The sequence below is a fragment of the Vicugna pacos genome, chromosome 8 (genome assembly GCF_048564905.1).
Source record: "Vicugna pacos chromosome 8, VicPac4, whole genome shotgun sequence".
In the NCBI taxonomy this organism is placed as follows: domain Eukaryota; kingdom Metazoa; phylum Chordata; class Mammalia; order Artiodactyla; family Camelidae; genus Vicugna; species Vicugna pacos.
Genome location: NC_132994.1, coordinates 16,108,281 through 16,126,691, shown reverse-complemented (window position 1 = coordinate 16,126,691; position 18,411 = coordinate 16,108,281). Strand labels below are relative to the sequence as shown.

The following is an 18,411-nucleotide window of genomic DNA, read 5'->3' as shown; positions in this document are numbered from 1 at the left end:
GTTTTCCTTATGGAGGTGTGATTGGTGAAGTCATTGGCCATTGGTGATTAACTCAGTCTCCAGCTCTTCTCCTTTCTCTGGAGGCTGGAAAATTCTACCCTCTTATCAAAGCTTGGTCTTTCTGGAGACCAGCCCTCACCCTGAAGCTTCCCAGGTGTTCCCAGACCCCAGTCATTTCATTATCAAACAAAAGACACTCATCACTCTGGAGATCCCTCATGTTTTTAGGAGCCATGGCAGGAACCAGGGACACAGACCAAATCAAATACCTGCTTCCCATTGTATTACAGGACGTCATGGAGATAAAAAGAATGGGAAAAGGAGACGGAAATGGAGCCGCGGGCACAGTAGGAGGGGCACGGTTTCGAGGTGAGAGTCTTCCGATGTGAAGTGCTCCTCCTCCACTGTGCCCATTCATTACTGCTTGCACTGGGCTGATCTGATTTTTTTTTCAGATTATTGGGGCTATTATCTCAATGAGAGCCTGGAAAAAGAGTAAACTGGTGCCATGAACCTGAGATTAGATATAAGAAGAGCATGGATAAAGGACCACACCCTGGATTGGGAATTGGGAGCCCATGGATTTCGGTTCAGCAATTCAAGGTTCTGGATGTGTAACCCCGAGTGGGTCACTACATCTCTCTGAAACCGAGTTTTCCCACCTGTCAAAAGAGGCAGATGAACCAGGTGATCTCTTAGGTCCCCTCTGCTCTTGTATTCTTTGAAGCTCCCTCTGTTTTATGAGTTTTCACCTCGTTGACAGTACACTGAAGAGCCGAGAGGAAGTGAGAAAGTCACTGACCACAAACTGACAGCCTAAATGCTGGAAACAAGCACAAAACCTATTGTTGGAAGAACTGTTGATCTTGGACAAAAAGTCAGGGTGAGTGTGAACTGTAGGAGAGATGATCTAGTGGGCTGCAGAGAGGCGGGTAGCACAGGGCATGATTTTCTATCTTTGCATGGGAATATCAGGTGCGTGTTTTAATGTAGTTTCCAGATCGTTGATCAGCAAGTGGAGATCTGCACGGAGCACGGTGGGTTGCAGTGGAACATTTGAACTCCCCTCTTTTTCCCTGGAGCCAGATCAACACCTGTTTGCTCCCACCCACGCCCCTCCAAGTCAAGCAGCAGACATTCATGTCTGGACAGGCATGTTTCCAAGGGTCTGGCTCGTTCCCTGCTGGGTCCCCCGTGTTTAGTGTAATGCCAGGTACATCATAGCCACTCTGTGCACACTTGTTGAATGCATGAATGTCTCACAGACGTGCAGGAAAAAGTTCATCAACTCAGTATGACAGGTGAAGGATCCTCTCACATTTCTGCACCTGTTGGGCGGGGAATCCTTGCCTTTAATAAATTTTCTTAGCAGCCCTTGGGAAAGCCTCACTTTGTGATGAAAGGAGCTTTGAGTGATAGAAGGAGCACGGAGCTGGGAGTCTGGATCCCTGGATTCCAGTGCTGGCTCAGCCATCCCAGGATGTGTGACTTCAAGATTAGATGAGGTACACAGCATCTAGAAACCTTGGTTTCCTCCAAGGACAAAGGAAAGAACAGTACCAATTACTATTTTGTGAAACCCTCAGATTCTGTCTTTCTCCCCTGTTCTTTGTGGAGGAAATGGGCCTCAGTGGGATTCAGATACAAGTTTCCTTCTGATAATAAATATTCTATTTGGTCCCCCTCCTGTCATCTTAGTAAAACTAAAATATATCATTTTGGATTTAACTTTTTTTTTATAAAGATGTGTAACGAGTCAAAAATTCTATATGTAATTTATCTTTATAAATGTGTTGGCTTTCTTCTGTTACATATGAAATCTAACACTTTCCAAATGATTACTGCTGCATGCGGCATTCTCCCATCCTCCCAGACAGCAGAGACCTCTCCTCAGAGTTTCAATAGCCATCCGTGCCTTTCCAGTGGCACAGATGGCCCACCTCACAGCCCTTTGTATCCTCGTCTTCCATTACTGAGTCTCAGATATCGAGGACCTGGATCACTGGGTAATCTCCTGAACATGTCTCCAGCACAGTCCTAGTATTTGCTGAATTAAATTTTATGTGCAAATTACTCACATACTATGTAAATTCTTCAATACAATATGGGAAAGGTACATAAAGTAGAAATCTAAAGTTCTTAACAGAAAAGCAAATTATAATTCAAGTATTACCTAGTTTTTTGAAAATTGAAACTACTTAAATGGAGCAGTCAGTGAAGCGTGACTAGCTTTTTATGCACTTGCAGTGAAGGAAATATTTCTGATGAAAGGAAACAAAGTATTGTACACCATGAGGAATACAGCCAATATTCTGTTATAATTGTAAATGAAAGTAACCTTTAAGACTCAAGTGAACTTATTTACAAAACAGAAACAGACTCACAGACATAGAAAACAAATTTATGGTTATGAAGGGGGGAAGGCAGTAGGGAGGGATAAATTGGGCATTTGGGATTTGTAGATCCTAACTACCATAAATAAAATAGATAAACAACAAGGTCCTACTATATAGCACAGGGAACTATATTCAATATAATGGCCTATAATGAAAAATAATATGAAAAGGAATATATATATATATATGAATCTCTATGCTGTATACCAGAAATTAACGCAACATCATAAATCGACTATACTTCAATAAAAAAAAAATAGCCACACTGTGGCTAGGGCTGCCATACTGAATAGCACACACCCAAAAAATATTTCTGGTAATGCAGTTCCCTGGGTATTATTATGTGAACAAAAGCTTCCAATCTGTCAGTTCTAATGATAATAATAACTAGTGTTAGTTTAGAAAAAAAAGAGAAAGTAACCTTTAAAAATTGTATAAAAAATTAAAAATTTTTTTAAATAAAAATTTTATAAACAGTAAACAGAGAGTAAATAGGTACTTAACTCAAAGAATAAGTGGGTGAGCAAATTATTGATAATGAAGAAAATGAAGCAATTTGGCTGTCTAATAGGTTAAATAAATTATAGTACTTCCTTAAAATGCGATACTGTGTAATAATGCTGCAGAAGTTTTTATTCCTATAGATAGATGTTTGAAATTTTATTTTATCTAACAAGAAGTGTGAAAAAAAATTCATGTGATATTTTACACATCTGTGAAAACGATGCGTTCAGACACATTCACATACACATGTATCTCAAATGTCAGCAACAGGGATTATAGTAATTTTCTTTCTCTTTTTTCTTTCTTTACTCAATTCTTTAATTTTTCTACAGTTAACAGTGTGTTTTATGTGTAGAATATATGCACCAAAGCTATGATAAAGAAATAATTCTGTCCTATTAAAAATATGTAAGTGAAACTGATAAATGCTGTTCGTATTCTTAATTCCTCTCTCCCCCGAGTATTGTATTTTTCCCTTAGGTTCTACAGCCTTAGCACTTGAGTGTACTGTGCAGACACAGAAATGAAGTTCAGTAACACAGATCCCACCCCATAGACATAAAGGCTGATCCTGGGTTAGACACTCACTGCCCCAATGACCATTGACAAATTATCTGTTATTTTTTGTGTGTGTCTGTAACCATGTCTACGAAATGTCAAAAATATTAACTTCTTCCAAGTTAGTGAACTTTGAGAAATGGTCTTTGGAAAATGGGAAAATGATTTTAAAATGCAGCTTCCTACCAGGGATCCAACCAATCTAAGCGTAGTACGTGGCGTAACACAAATGGTAAGCCTTTCTTACCTAATCAGCACCCTGAAGTGCTGTGGATGACATGTGCATCTGTTGCCTAACTTGGACATGGAAAAACCATCGAGGCTGGAAATTGATGCAGTCACATATTCTCTATTGCTCCCTCAAGCCGGGCTGTGATATGAATGAGCTGTCCCAGAATAAAACAGAGAAAGCTGGAACGTGACCAGGGCACCTGCCTGTGTCAGTGGAGATGGTCACATTCTACTTAACAGGGAGAGACTTTGGGCTAAGGACGACGGAGGGGCAGGCCTCAAGCTGGGGGGCCCACCTGCCCCACCTTTTGGTAGAACTCCTTCTTCCCTCATCTCCCCAGCTCCAAGTTCTTCTCCCACCACTTGAGAAGATGGCCGAGAGCTGAAATTCCAGAAAGCTGGCCGAGTGTGCTTCTAGAAAAAAGTGCCATGCAACAGGCCCTCAGCCCTGTTGATGAGATTTCCACGAATTTCTTTCTTCTCCATTTCTACTATTTTCTCCATTTCTCATCATAACTAACCTGTCTGTCCTCTCCTAGGTGATCCAGGTGTCCTCATCGGGTCCAGTTCTTCACCTGCTTGTAGCTCCCCACGTGCTAGGCTGCTTTCTTGTCCCCCTGCCAGGGCCACTCAGGGCTTCCTCTAGGTACACACCACTCTGTGTTTCCCTCTCATCACATCTCATCATTTCCTGGTAGACTTTGAGCTCCTACAGGCAAGAACAGGTTCCTTACCGTCTTAATCCTCAACCAGGGCCACCTACTCCATGGGCACCCTTGCCTCGCCCATGAATTCCCTCCGCCATTTTGCAAAATAGATATGAGCTGCCAGGTAAGACACTGTGAATGGATGGGCATCAATTCCTCAGGTCCCACTTGGGAAATGAAAGACTGATCATAAAAATGTTTACAGTCTCTCTTCTTACGGAAAGTCCCACTCTACAAAATTAAAAGGTTTAAGGAAACATGAAGAAATTTGACCCTAGAGAATAAACCGAGGTGCAAAGAGAATCAATAATTCAATTGTCTGAGGATTTTAGGGGGAAAAGGGGTTCCAGTGAGTTTGTGTGTGTGTTGGGGTTGAGGGCAAACTTAAAAGTGCATAAGTATGACTTTGTCTTTACACGTATGTGTTGCCTTACTTCTTTTCTTCAAAAGAAGGGTAAACTGCATTTCCCTCATTTGGGCCATCTTTCAGATGAAGCCTCTACACCTCATATGACCTACCAGCGCTGGGTCAGCTTTCTTTGGGTTCAAATTCCTCACACCTGGGAGGGCTTTCATGACAAGGCCTTGCTGTAGGCCCTGGAGAGAGTCCAGAAGAGGTATAATGGGACATGTGGCTTTAGTCACATTGACATCAGCACCTTTGGGTACCCGAGTCTGGCTTTCACCTTCAAAGCCAGCTGTTTCTGAACTCTGTTGATTGAGCCCTGGGTAACAAGTTCCAGCAGCTGTATTAAAACTTGATAGTATCCTGCCTCTGCTTTTATCTTTATTTACAGGCATCACTAGGGGTATAATGTGAACTTTTCTTTACCCAATGACATAAAAACGTACTGGTCATCCCTCACCCATCCTCTCCCAGGTCCCTCCCAACCAAGACCCAGGACCTCTCCACTGCTTTCTCTTCTGGGAGGCCGGCTCTGTGGCTTCCATTAGGGTGCTGCTGTTCTCAGCCCTGTGGAAATCTGGCCATTTGATGGTTTTGTTTTGATTTTTTTTTTTGCCTCCTTGAAAATTGGTTGCTTGTGAGAGGCAGTGAATTGCAGGTGGCTATTAGAAGGCAGTCAATTATTTTAATTTGCTTTTAGGGGGGCCAATTTCTTTTTTGAGCAGCAGGATCTAATTTTAGGGCACACGACATAAGCCAAATTGAGTTCATGCCCAGCTCATGTCAGGTGCTGTAGGAATCCAGAAGTATTATTAAGGGGTGGTTCATCAACTCAATAAAAACATTTGAGTACCTAATATATGCATGGTCCTGTACAGATGTACAAGGCACTCTCCCTGAAAGATAATGGGGAAGAAAGACAAAACCCACAAAGTGATTCAGTGAACCTTTGGGTGTTATGTGGTCTATTACTGTCTGCACCAGGGATGCTCAAAATTCAGTGTGTGTGCGGATCACCTAGAGAGCTTATGATATCACAGATTGCTGATTCAGTAGGTCTGAACAAGACCCAGATCCACTGGCTACCCTAGGAGGTTAGAGAACAAGAGGACAACAGAGGCTCTAGAAGTGAAGAAGTTGAGGGATGTGTGTGATGCTTCTGGTTTCTTTGCTTGAGTGTTGACCTAATTCCTTTAGGTGGGGCCTGGTGGATCTTGCAGTGGCTTCAGAAAATGAGTAGGGGAAATGGAGCTCCAACTGGTCTTGACAGAGGGTTGGGCTATTTGGATAGGGTCATGATTGGGAAGGGAGGTAGTGGAAACCCGGGAAACCCTAGGAGCAAAATCACTGCACCTGAAATGACCAGGTCGTATGTTGGGGATCACTGAGGAGACTTTGAAGTGGGTGGAAAGTATGTCCTCCTACCACACTGGTGACAGTGACATTACATAAATATTCTAGATGAAGGCTATACCGGCTTGTCCAAAATCAGAACCAGGAGGTTCTTGGCTTACAGCTTCCCCACATGCAGCTTTTTGGTTCACTACATACTGAGACAGGTACCATTTAAAATGTTCTCTGAATATCCTGTTCACTCTGTTGGAGAAGCTCAGCTTGATCTCATCCCAAGTTAAGACTCATCTCTCTCTTCTTCTTCCCAATCCTAGGATGACTGTATCAACAAATGTCAACAGTAACTCTGAATTGATGGAAAGGCCTGACACAAATACCGTCTAGGCAAATCAAATAAAGGTTACCTTTAACTTTGTAATGTCTTCTAAAAATATAGAAGACATTGAGCATGAGCTCCAGGTCCCTCAAACCTCAGAGGTGGGGCACAGCTATGGATGGCAAAGTCTAAGCAAAAGAGGGTCACATTAGACTTGTAGAAGCTCAATTTACCCTACTCTGAACCTCTACACAAAGGGTGGTTCTGCATTAAGGATAGTCCAGATGTGTATCAGGACTGTCCTCTAGGGCCAAGGTGTAAGACTTAGCAGTGTACAGGCTGCATTCCGGCCCCTCAGCAGGGGCCTTTTTGCAGTGCAGCAACTGTGCAACCAGATGTAGTGATTGGCAATACCTTTATTGTCTTCAACTTCAGGCTCTTCATAGTTTATTTCACTTCGTAGTTAATAGTGATTAAACAAGTCACTGTGTTAGCAACTCTGAGTGATGGAAAGATGGGTGGATATCAGATGCTGCCCTGAAGAAGTCTGCAGTCTAGTACTGAAAGTAGGACAAGCACACACACACCACCATACTGATTCTCTCTCTTTGTGCATATGCATATGCAATGCCTCATCCCAAAGATGTATGTGAGGCTGCTCACATGAACCTCCACAAGAAAATGATGTTAAATTTAAATCAGAAGATTTTTAAATTTAAAAAATCATGATCACACATAAAAAGGGGGAATAACATGAATAGTGGCCATAGAGGTCAACCTGGAGCTTCAAATGCTGAGTTTCCTGGCATCCAAAGTGACAAGTGAAACGTGACCAAGAATATCATTCTCAATATCAAAGATGAGGTCTACCCTGAATTGATCAGGATAGTCCAAGCAATGCTGGGGCCAAATCTCAGAGGTGTATTGCACATCACAACAAACACTTATTTCTTATGCCATGACTAGGCTGTAGGTAGGGCAAGTCTCCTGGACAACATACCATAGTGATTCTGGGGTCCAGGCCATCTTCATCTTGGGAGTTACCATTTCAACCTAAGGTCTCTGTGTTGGCTGTGGGAGGGAGGGTGAGAGTGAGTAGAAAACATGTCACTTCTGCCTATAGCTCATTGGCCAGGACTAGTCACATGACCATGCATGACTATAGGGGGCCAAGAAATGTAATATTTGGTCAGGTTACCACCTGTGCCACACATACAGGCTAAGCAAACCTTTTCATAAAGTGAAATTCTCAAAGCACTCTTTCACATGGGACTCCATCCAAGACAGAATATCAGAGGAAATCAACATTGTATTATGGGGATTCAGAGAGAAAGAGGTTGTTCTGTTCGTTTATTTAGGGCAATGAGCATAGAGATTTCATTGGAGGTAGCTGGAAGGAAAGTAAGTTTTAAAGGATGATGAAACCTTTGGAAGATAGTGGGGAACTCAGGTAGGAAGGAAGCCATTACCTGCAGGGGGAATCATGGAAAGTCCTCGTTCTCTCCTGGAACGTCAAATGGTCTAGTTTACCTGGTGCTTTGAGGGGAGCTGAGGGGAATCACACTGCATGGGTGGTGGCCATGGCAGGATTTGTGCTCAGTTCAGTAACTGGAGGCAGGAAGTCCTTGCTGCTATCATTTTAATGTCTTCTGTTCTGTGGCGCTGCTGAGAGTGCTCTCCAAAAATTTTTAATCATCTTTCGAGGGATCATAAAAACACAGAAATCTTATAGTTATTTTTTTTCTCCTCCCTTCAGACGCATACCTTAGCAGCCAGAGATGTATCCTTACATATTTCCTCAGGAAAAATTAATGAAGTGAATTAAAACAGACCTTCTTTCAAGCTGTTCCAAATGAACTCATTTCACAGCCTTTATCATGGCTTCCTTGCCATTTGGGAAATTTATTTAAGTTATTAAAAAAAAAAAGTTCCCTAAAATTCTCAGCTGAAAAATTGGCTTCTGTTTTTTCTACAAAGCTAACTCACCTGATTTGTCAGAACAGCTTGAAAATGAAGTGCTAACTGGTGGGTTTTATTGAAAGGAAACCAAGTGGAACACATATGTATTTTCTTAGGAAACTCAAAAAGCTCACAGTCATGTGGTGTTCCTCGGGGTGAATTCTTTGTTATGAATTACAACCTGCTTACTGATGACTTGTTAATAAAAAGTAGGCCTGCCGGGCCATTATTTTTTTCCACACAGTACACACAGTTTAGTTTTCTTTCTTTCTTTCTTTCTTTCTTTTTTTTTTTTTTTAAGTTTTCATTAATGCACTGAGTGTGAATAAATCTGTTTCTAATTTGTAATTGTTTTCCCTTCATCTGGACAATAATTTATTGCCAAATCTAACACTTGTCTATTATTAACATCCCCTCAACAGGAAAAGGTTTTAATTTTTCTTCCCCCCTCCTCCTTCATCTCTAGCCCCACCCCCTATCGCCCTGTTTAAACAGAGGGAATGGGACACCCAAAAGTTGCAGGATGGCAGGGATCTTGTTCGTGGAGGTCACCCCCAGAACTGGGCTCTGGGGAAGCCGGAGGTAACCTAGGGGCTCGGGGACCCGTCCACGTAGCATCGTAACGCCCGCCAGCTGGAGTTGTTCGGAGCTGAGAAAATAAGCGCAGGGAAAACTGTTGAGACAAACTAGAAACAGATGGTAACCTGAGGTGGCAGGACAACTTTATTTAGCGTGGCAGTTGGACTTTATTTATTTATTTTACACGCGCATCTGGTCGCGCTGGGGCGCCTTTCTGCGTCCTCGTGATTGCGCTGTTAATAGTGGATCTGATTTGCCAAGGAGTATTAGCAATTAACTTCACTATGTATTCAGGTCGATTCATATTTTAGTGGGCCTTTGTGAGGCATGTTAGTGTTTAGGCTTTTATGTGGAAAGGGCGTAGAAGCTGCCGTTTGAAGTTCCAGTGGTGTGGAAAATGTGTATCTACCAATTAAGGACGGTAAAGTGGCCCCATCACAGGAGAACACGCCAAGCTGTAAATAAACAGCCAGCAGGATACTGACAAATTGCTGTGGATGACTTCCTGAGGTTTGGAAATACTTGGGGTTGCTCCTTTGTGGACATGTGGACAGTGGGTCCATGGTCATTTTCACTGGAGGTGTGAGTACGGGTCTAGGGATGGCTTCGGGACGCTGAATTCGTTAGGCCGTGTCTCCTTCTTCCATCATTATCTCTGTCAATATTTCAAATTAGAGAAGTTATTTAATGATGTGAAACAAATACCATGTGAGATGGAAACTTGATTCTGCAAAAGCGAAACAATAAACTCAGACTCATTTTCTTTTGGTTCCCACTGGGTGTAATTTTCACCCTTCTGAGTTTGGTTGGGGTCTTAAATTCCTAAAAAAGTTGTGATTACTGCGGTGGTTTCCATGCAGTTGCCAGGGCTCCATCTTTGGGACAGGTGGATGCTTGCCTGATTTATAGCTAATCTGGCAGAATTGGAAAGCTCAGCTAATTTGAGTTGTCACCTGGAAATCTGACAAGTCTTATCATTACCCGTCAGACTCAGTTTTCCCAACCACCCAGAGCTCATTCCCAATGTGTGCAGAACTCTATCTGCTCCAAATATACTTGAATTAAATCCACATGGAAGTTGGTACAGGGGACCTTGTACAAGTGAGCAGGGCTGCCAGTTACGTAGTCACTGCTCACCTAAGAGCTCCAGAACCTGTAAGTAATGAAAATGTTATTGAGGTAAAATTATCAAAGTAAGTGTATCCTAGTAAGAGGAGTGTGTGCGTGTGTGTGCATGTGAACTAGACTCACATATGTTATGAGGATGTGAAAAGGAGTGCCTTCTAAATCCCCTGTGCCTCTCAGAAAACAAGGACACTGCACTTCTACAAATGGGAGCAGGCACTGCTTTGATCTGAACTTAAGGAACTAAGTTCCTTAATCTGAACTAATGGAACTTTGATCCATTGCAAAGCTAGATGTTGCCAGAGAGTAGAAAGTCTGACGTGGGCACGTCACCCTGCCGGGAGCCAGTCTGCCTCTGCTGGTGCATGGAAGCCGGTGCTGTCATCACTGAGCGGGTCCTGCCTCGTGGCAGCATCACAGATGAGTGCCACTGGACTACTTCTTCAGGTGTAGAATGTGGGATGGGAGAGCAGAGGAGAAACAGAAAGAAACTGGGAACTTTAAACCAAGGCTGTAGATGTCACAGTGTTGGAGAATGTCATGCTTTCCATCCAAGACAGTAGACATCTGCAAAAATTCCATACATTTTCACTCAGTCAGCAACTGTTTAATCAGGATCCACTCTAGATGCACTTTTCTTTCTCTAGGCATTATAGTTCTGAACAAACAAGGACCGTATCATGACTGGTTATGACCAGAATGTCGTGTCCATTGCAGGAGAATATTCTATGGCTGGTGGGCTGACAAGTCTCTAATATTGCCAAGCCCTGAAAAGGAAAGAGTTTAGGTTTTGGAGTCAACCCGACTGGCTGTATGATGATAAACAGCTTACTTAATCTGTCTCAGCCTCATGAGTTTCTCCACTCATCTAAAAATATCCCTGCCCCAGTTCTTGGGAGGATTAAACAAGATAATGAACGGAAAACACATAAAGATAGTAAGAATTTAAGCAAACAAGTTTCCTTCCTCCCTTGTTCTTCTGCGGAAAATACTTGTTGAGGATTCAAGATTAGATCATATTTTCTTCTGCTAACGTGTAGCCACATGTTGATGAAACCTTCACAACTCTTCGAGCCAGTCAAGTAAGGAAGTTTTCCTGAGCCACCAAAGCACCATGGAGCCTGTTGGAACAAGAATCCACATCCTCTAAAGTCAACATATCCTGATAATGGGGTTGAATGGATCCAGCCCTTTTCGAATGAATCTAGCCCTTTTAAAATCACAATTCACATGAAATACTAAGCTGTAAACTATTGCAGGCACACAGATGACTGTTCAAATTCAATTCCCTTTAAAGAGAGAACAACATTACAGATTATGAAGGTCAGGCAAAGAAGGGATGGAAATAGCCAAGAACACTTTTGAATAGAGGTTCAAGTTCAAACGAAGGAGGAGCACTTCAGTTACCTTTTCCTCCAGGCAAAGGGGTGGACTGGTCTAACCTCTTACGCTTCTGACTAAATTTCTGCCTCCTTCAGTCCCTTCCCTGGAGGATTATTTAAAGAGCCTCTGCTTTCTCACCATAGGCAAACTGCCTTGGAAAATCCTCTGTAGATACAATTCTCTATCTTAAAAAATTGGCACATGCGTATTCGTGTGTGTGTGTGTGTGTGTGTGTGTGTGTGTTAAACCACCCTTCCCTTAAATCTTCCCTTTGGCCCTGATTTTTAGGACTCAAGCCCAGAAACAGTAGGAGCCTGGCACCTTACCATATGATTGTTTTCATCTTTTTTTCTTCAAGGCTTGTTAAAAAAATCCTGATCCCTCGAGTTCAAAGCCCCAATATGTCCCATGTCTCCTGACGGACCTTCTCCAAGCCAAGCCTCTTGTTGATTCATTGAGTCAAACCCTCCCACCCAGTGTACTTGTTTGGCAGCGTGTATCAGCTGGTATCTGCTCCCTCAAACCCCCGGGGACTCTTCAAACCCCACAGTTCGCATCCCATGGGTGGTTTCCCTCCCTGTGCAGCATCGTATCCGTGTGCGCATGTGTGAAAATCCAAGTTTTACTGTCTCACTCATCGTCTCCAGAGGGAGTTCAGGCTTCCTGGTCTGTGTTTTTCACAAGTCTGGATGTTTTCAGCTCCCACCATACAACTTTACACATTCCCTGGTCTGGATATCAGTTGTGGATCTGGGAACATAATGACGCATCGGAGTGCAAGTCTCAGATGAATAAAATTGATAAAACTCCCAGCATTTCCATCATGTCTTCACCAAAGGAAAGTGCTTCTGCTCTAGGTGTTCCCAGCCTTCCCCGCCGTGGGTCTGAGGGTTGAAGATTGGGATGTAGGGGAGGTGACGGAGAATCTCCCAACAGGGTTGGAAATATTTTCTCTTCATGATGGGGCTACCTGATCAGCTCAGTCCTTGGAACTGGTAGACAAGCTGTCGGGAAAGGTTCTGACCAACTGCTAAACTCTGCCCTGGTCAGCTTCCTTCTCAGGGTGTGCCCTGCTTGTCACTTTCACGAGGCATGGTCGTCAGTGCCAGCGTCACCCTGGGACAGCTGGCTTTTCCTCTCTGTCATGAAGGTGAGGTGTGATGCAGCCAAATGGCCATCCTGCCAGTTGTGCCAGGGTCAGTCTGGCGGGTGCATATTGTGTTTATTGAATCCAAACACATCAGGAGGAAAAAGAATAATGATGGAGAATCTCAACACTGTTCCCTGGAGCTCGGTGCAGTTTGGAAGTCGGACCGAAGCCCGAGGCAGTAAGTGGACACATATTTCCAGAGGTCTTTTCAGACCGGGATTTTGCTTCCCTGCCACCCTTCCTTCCCAGAGATTACAAAGATGTGATTTTCTACACACCATCTTTCTTTCTTTTTCTTTTTTAATTGAAGCATAGTCAGTTACGATGTGTCAATTTCTGCTGTACAGCATAATGCTTCAGTCATACATGTACATATATTTGTTTTCATATTCTTTTTCATTATAGGTTACTAGAAGGTACTGAATTAGTTTTCTGTTATACAGTAGAAATTTGTTTTTTTAAATCTATTTTATATATAGTAGTTAGTATTTGCAAATCTAGAACTCCTGAATTTATCCCTTCCCACTCCCTCCCCTTCTGGGTAATCGTAAGTTTGTTTACTATGTCTGTGAGTCTGTTCCTATTTTGTAGATAAGGTCATTAGTGTCTTCCTTTTTCTTTTTCTTTTCTTTTCTGTTTTTTTAGATTCCACCTATGAGTGATAGCATATGGTATTTTTCTTTCTCTTTCTGGCTTCCTTCACTTAGAATGATGATATCCAGATCCACCCATGCTACTGCAAATGGTATTATTTTATTCTTTTTTGTGGCTGAGTGGTATTCCATTATATAAATATACCACAGCTTTGTCCAATCATCTGTCGCTGGGCATTTAAGTTGTTTCTATGTCTTGGCTATGGTATATAGTGCACACCATCTTTCCTCTCTTGGTTCTGTAACAAGTGTGACCCCCTGGGCTTGTAGTACCCTGTTCTTAAAAAAAAAAGGTTAATACACAGCAAAATCTTATTTTCAGAGAATTATTTTAGAGGAAAATCTAGACTGAATTAATAAACTCTGTTATGGACTGACTTGTGTCCATTCAAAATTGTATGTTGATGTCCGTTAATTGATGTCCCTAGTACCTGAAAATGTGACTATATTTGGATGAAGGTCCTTAAAGGCATAATTAAGGTTAAGTGAGGTCACTGGGGTGGGATCTAATCCACTTTGGATGGTGTCCTTATAAGAGGAGGAGAGTCAGACACAGACTTGCACACAGGGGCGACCCTGTGAAGACACAGAGGGTAAGCTGTCTGCCAGCCAAGGAGGGAAGCCTCGGGAGAAACCAGCCCCGCTGGCACCTTGGGACTTCTGGCCTCCAGACTGCGAGGAATCCATTCCTGTTTAAGCTACTCAGTGTGTGGGACTTTGTATGACAGATCTAGCAGACTAATACACTATCCCTGAGGGAAAAAAAAAACTTTTAAAGGGATGCTAATACACTGAATACAAGAATATTGGCTTGGAAAACTTGTTAAGAGTGTTTTTCTTGAAGTTTGTTTCCTCCTGAAGCTGCATATTTATAGATAAAATATAAATGTGCTAGAACTTCTTGAAAGATTTTTCTTATTAGTAGGTCAGCTATGTTCCCCACACACTTTCTATCCTATTAATTCACTTAGCAGATCTTTTATTTCTTCATTAATGGGAGAAAAATAAGTCTAGATACAGTGAAGGCAAATGATCATATACTACAAAGGAGTGAATTCAAATTAATTAATTTTTCATATATTTCAGGGGTTTAAAAATGGACTTAGCTTGGAATACAATCTCCTCCATGAACCTTCTGAGGTACTGGGGTTAGGATGCCAGCCTCCGCCATGAACGTATCTAAAGGACAGCCTCCGTGTGGGGAGTCAGTGTGAGTTTCACTCCTGTTTGTCTCCTGCCGTGTCTGACAGTTCAGTATGGTGTATGTTATAGCAAGATTTCTTCCCTGCTCTGTGTGTTTCCATATTGGAAACATCTCAAGATTACTTGTTTTTGTTTTTCCTTCTTCTGGGAAAACTGACAGATCTAGCAGTTTGTAGAACCTATGTCTCCTTTGAGTTTACTTATAAGAAATATTGACATTTGTTCCAAAGTTTGCTTTGCAAAATGCCCAGGGAAGCCCTTCATCTGAACATGGACTTCTGCCTGTTTCACACACGGCCAGAGCTCAGGACGCTTCTCCCACCCACTGAGTCACAGCAGGGCAGCAGGGGGACCCTCCATCCTGTTTGGCAGACTCTGGCTCCCACCATCCCCCAGAGGATGCAGGAGCAGAGGCGGATGCTTGGCCAAGGAGGCTAGAGGCTCGCGTTGCTGGCTGGTGGGCAGGAAGGGCCTTCTCCCCTCTAGCTTGGCTCGTAACAGCCTCCTGCCCTCCTGTGGTCCCTGAGTTGAGGAAGGGGCGTGGCAGTGGTATGAAGGATGAAGGAAAGGAGTGATGATAGTTATTATGGAAAGAGGAAAAACAAGCGAGAAGACTCTTAGGATGGAAGAGACCCTGGGCTGAGAAAAAGGACCCTGAATTAGGATCATTTTATAAGAAGGTTTAACCAGTTCCCAGAGAGGAATCCCATTCTGAGACAAGGGTTCTTCTGAAAGGGATTTACAGTTGACCCTGGAACAACACGGGTTTAAATTGTGAGGGTCCATTAATATGTGGGGTTTTTTTTTTCAGTAGTAAACACCACAGCACTACATAAACCCCACGTGCTTGAATCCCTGAATGGGGCAACCATGGATCTGAAGGAACCATGGAAATGCAAGATCACATACACCGAGGGCCGACTCTAAGTTATACTCTGATTTTCAACTGTGTGGAGGGCCCACACCCCAACCCTGCATTGTTCAAGGGTGACCTGCATTGGGCAGCATTCCCAGGGAAAGCCCACAGGGGAAAAGGAAAGCATGATTTTCACCATCAGAAAGAGAAGAAAGCAGTCAAAGATGTAGTATTGAGTCAAGTCCTCCACGGGACCCTATATGTTCTATATTGCTGTGTAACAAAATTGCCGCAAGCAACAATCAGTATCTATCACCTCTTAGAGTTTAAGTGAGTCAGGATTCCAGGAGTGGCTTGGCTGGGCAGTGCTGGCTCGGGGCCTCTTTTGTGGATGCAGTCAAGATGCTGGTCGAGATGTCAGCAGGGCTACATCTTAGGAAGGTTTACCCGAGACAGGAGGACCACTTGCAAAGTGATCCTCACATGGTTTGAGAGTCGGTGCTGGCTGTTGGTGGGAGGTCTCAGTTCCTCTCCACATGGGTCTGTCCCAGGACTGCTTGGGTGTCGTCACACTGAGTGTCCCCACGTGTGTAGTCCAAGAGAGGGTGGGCCAGACAGAAGCCATCTGTTTTAGGACCTCGCCTAGGACCGCCTAGCATCACTTCCCCCATCTCCTGTTCTTGAGAAGCGTGTGCCTCTGTCTGACCTATGTTTAAGGGGAGGAGAATTCGGTTCCACCTTCTTGAGAGAGGCGTGTCAAAGAATTTGTGGACATGTTTTGAAACCGCTGCGGCACCTGTGGCTCAGTCCTGCAGGGACACTCTGAAGATAACGCAGTTTACCCCCAGAGTGGTTTCCATCAGGGGCAAGGGAGCTGGAGGACTTAGTCTCCCGGCTGCGCATCATTGGATACCGGCTGCCGGAGGTGGGTGGGGCTTCAGTTTCCAGGCTCCCGAAGGTGGAGCCCGAGAGCAGCTCTTTGAGGAGAAGGCAGGTGCTGACTGTGGAGAGTGAACCCGCCGGTGGCAAGCCGGGCAGAGGGATCTGAGGGATGAGAGGCCACACGCTGAAGTTCTCTGCTACAGCCCGGGAGCACTGTGTTGTGACGCAGCATAATGAACAGATCTAATGGCCCGGTGGCTCTTCTATGTATGTTTGTTGGAGGAACCATTCAGTGACATGGCTCGTTGGCCTCCGGGCGAGCAGTGTCTGGAGGAGAAACGGTGCCTGCCTTTCTCCAAACTCCTTTAATCTGATCTTCAGATTTCAGGAATTCGCCTTATCGTCCCTTTCTTCTATCTCATCTCTGAGGAGAATTCACTCTTGTCTCAGAGAGCCTGGGAGCAGATGTCAGAAAACTACGTAATGAAATCAAATAGCAAAATAGAACCAGGCAGATGCTTGCCCAAACGAGGCAGGGGAAGGAGATGGCTGGACACCAACGGTTATTAATAATACTCTGGACTTTGATGGTGTCTTTCATCTGAGCCTCCAAGAGCTGTACGGCCATTTAAGTAATCCAGGGAGTTATTTTCTTGGATAGAACCTTTAAATCCAACAGGTCTTTTGAAAGTTTGGTGCTTTGAATGTTTTACTCTTTCTGGATTGTTCTCAAGGGAAAAATGATTTTGATTTATAAATCATATGGAGGTTTTTAAAAGTCAGCTATTTCTTAAAACAATAGATAGTTGCACTGCCTTTGGCAATATTATGTGGAATTCATGTAATCTTTTCCTTCGTTTTCCGGCTCGAAGCTGTCTTCATGAAATTATTTAAGTAAGTGATAGAACATTTCTGTTCAGCAGGGAAAACATATCTAAAGATCCTGCCCGAAATTCGAGTAACCATTGGTTCCATTCTTCCAACCATCTGTTAACCCTTCTGCATGAGATGCCAGATGAGCGGTTGCACAGGTCTTTTCTGCAATTCCTCTGCCCGATGCGACTAGAGAGGGAACAGGGCTGCGGCAGTGAGGTGGCCCATCCAGGAGAACAGGCCATTTCTAAGCTGCTCTTTGGCTGGTGACTAAGAATGGACTGTATGAGCCAATGTGCCTTGGAGGTTCTTCACCAGAGAAGCGAAGCGCAGGAGACCGACAGGAAAGACCCCGCCTTGACGTGGGCCTAGAAGCAGGTCTCCCACCCAAGCTGATGCCCGCCCTGATTAGAGTCAGCCGGCACCAGGCACACTGAGGCTGCGCTGCGAGTGAGGACGCGTGAGATTCGGCGGGGAAGACGTGGGCTGTATCTCATTAGCTTGTCACACTCTTCCCGCAAAATGGACGAGGATGTGTTTTGCCTACCGACTGGTCACTGATGGTTTCATCACTGCTTCAGTCCTGAGCCGAAAAGGGCTGCTGCATAACAAACCCCAGATCGGGAGGAGAAAGAGTTTTGCTGCCAGGACCGGAACCACAGCAAAGGACATGTCCTCGAGGGCCGCGGGATTCACCTGCCGTCCCCTGCAGCGCCCGCTGTGTTTTTCCAGCGCTCAGTGTGAGAAGCATCGCTGGGCCTCTCAGGCCTAGGGGGGGAATGACAAGGGATGTGTTTGCAGCTGTCAGGAGGCTGGTTGCCGCTGCGCTAGGGATACTCTGGACCGGACAGTCTTTTCTGCCTGATGTTTTCTTTTTCTTTTTTGAAATCGGGGAGCAGGAAGTTTTCCTCTCCACGCCTGTGGAATTACCAACGACGTCCACTAGGTGGCAGCACAGAGAGCAAGGCCACAGCGCGCTCTACTCTCCAGCCAGGGGCTGGGTGTCAACAGGACAGGGCAGCCCAGGATGGATTAGCAAGTGTCCATTATCTCTCTCTCCCTCCCTCCCTCCCTCCCTCCCTTCCTCTCTCTCTCTCTCTCCTTCCCTTCGCCCTCTCTCCTTCTCTCCCCATCTCTCCCCCTCTCTCTTTCCCTCTCTCTCTCTCTCTTACTCAGAAAACACCATTCAGAGCCTTGTGCTTTTACAGACTGTTTGAGCAGTGCGTCCAGCCTCCTCCCGAACGGTCTACTTCTTTACTTCTTTGCATAAGAAGTGA

At 44.2% G+C, this 18,411-nt stretch overlaps 1 protein-coding gene across 3 annotated transcripts in view; it reads left to right on the top strand.

Moving 5' to 3' along the window:
- Positions 1–18,411, top strand: part of LOC116281625 (uncharacterized) — an 84,246-nt gene that overhangs the window by 14,655 nt on the left and 51,180 nt on the right. Inside the window, exon 3 of one of the 3 annotated variants that reach the window (XR_012074810.1) lies at positions 291–532. The exons of the other annotated variants lie outside the window; for them this stretch is intronic. The gene's annotated coding sequence lies outside the window, so the exon portion shown is untranslated. Of the gene's footprint in view, positions 1–290; positions 533–18,411 lie in introns of those variants that run through there. 3 annotated transcript variants of the gene reach the window in all.